We start from the raw sequence: 1,901 nt of genomic DNA on the forward strand, positions 1-1,901 counted from the left end.
AAATACTGAGAGGAATCGACAAAGTGGACAGAGACAGGATGTTCCAGAGATGGGACACAACAACAAGGGGTCACAGTTGGAAATTGAAGACTCAGATGAATCACAGGGATGTTAGGAAGTATTTCTTCAGTCACAGAGTAGTCAGGAAGTAGAATAGTCTAGGAAGTGATGCAGTGGAGACAGGATCCACACATAGCTATAAGGAGAGGTATGATGAAGCCCATGGAGCACGAAGGGTGACCTAGTAGCGACCAGTGAAGAGGCGGGGCCAGGAGCTGTGAATCGACCCCTGCAACCACAACTAAGTGAGCACAATTAGGTGAGTACACACACACATACACACACAAACACACACACACACACACACACACACACACACACACACACACACACACACACACACACACACACACACACACACACACACACACACACACACACACACACACACACAAGCCACTACTCACTGCTTCATTGTCAAGATAATTGCTAATCTAAACTCCCGCGAGGAAGGTGTGAGCGCTCGATCCTCCGTCCCTGAAAGGAAGGTGTGGGGCCCTGGGGTTCGAACCACAGGCTCCGGGTGGGTCACCAACACGAAGCTTCAAGACGCCAAGACATTATTCATTATTTATTACCTTCTCCAAGTGGCCTCTCTCTTAGCTAAAGTAATGTGCTGATATGACCAGTGATTCTGGTGACCCAGAGAGGAGGTAGTGGAGGAGGAGGTGGAGGAGGTGGTGGAGGAGGAGGTGGTGGAGGAGGTGGTGGAGGAGGTGGTGGAGGAGGTGATGCAGGAGGTGGTGGAGGAGGTGGTGGAGGAGGTGGTGGAGGAGGTGGTGGAGGAGGTGGCGCAGGAGGTGGTGCAGGAGGTGGTGGAGGAGGTGGTGGAGGAGGTGGTGGAGGAGGTGGGGTAGGAGGTGGTGGAGTAGGTGGTGGAGGAGGAGTTGGAGGAGGTGGTGGAGGAGGTGGTGGAAGAGGTAGTGGAGGAGGTGGTGGAGGAGGTGTTGGAGGAGGTGGTGGAGGAGGTGGTGCAGGAGGTGGTGGAGGAGGTGGTGGAGGAGGTGGTGGAGGAAATGGTGGAGGAGGTGGTTGAGGAGGTGTTGCAGGAGGTGGTGGAGGAGGTGGTGGAGGAGGTGGTGGAGGAGGTGGTGCAGTAGGTCGTGGAGGAGGTGGTGGAGGAGGTGGTGGAGGAGGTAGTGCAGGAGGTGGTGGAGGAGGTGGTGGAGGAGGTGGTGGAGGAGGTGGTGGAGGAGGAGGAGGTGGTGGAGAAGGAGGTGAGGAGGTGTTGGAGGAGGTGGTGGAGGAGGTGCTGCAGGAGGTGGAGGAGGAGGTGTTGGAGGAGGTGGTGGAAGAGGTGGTGGAGGAGGTGTTGGAGGAGGTGGTGGAGGAGGTGGTGGAGGAGGTGGTGGAGGAGGTGGTGGAGGAGGTGGTGGAGGAGGTGGTGCAGGAGGTGGTGCAGGAGGTGGTGGAGGAGGTGGTGGAGGAGGTGGTGGAGGAGGTGGTGACTGAGGTGGTGGAGAAGGTGGTGGAGGAGGTGGTGCAGGAGGTGGTGGAGAAGGTGGTGCAGGAGGTGGTGGAGGAGGTGGTGGAGGAGGTGGTGGAGGAGGTGTTGGAGGAGGTGGTGGAGGAGGAGGTGCAGGAGGTGGAGGAAGAGGTGGTGGAGGAGGTGGTGGAGGAGGAAGGTGGAGGAGGTGGTGGAGGAGGTGGTTGAGGAGGAGGAGGTGGTGGAGGAGGTGGTGGAGGAGGAGGTGCAGGAGGTGGTGGAGGAGGTGGTGGAGGAGGTGGTGCAGGAGGTGGTGGAGGAGGAGGTGGAGGAGGTGGGGGAGGAGGAGGTGGTGGAGGAGGTGGTGGAGGAGGAGGTGGAGTAGGTGGTGCAGGAGGTGGTGGTGGAGGAGGTG

This window comes from Cherax quadricarinatus, chromosome 11 (assembly GCF_038502225.1).
Source record: "Cherax quadricarinatus isolate ZL_2023a chromosome 11, ASM3850222v1, whole genome shotgun sequence".
Lineage (NCBI taxonomy): Eukaryota > Metazoa > Arthropoda > Malacostraca > Decapoda > Parastacidae > Cherax > Cherax quadricarinatus.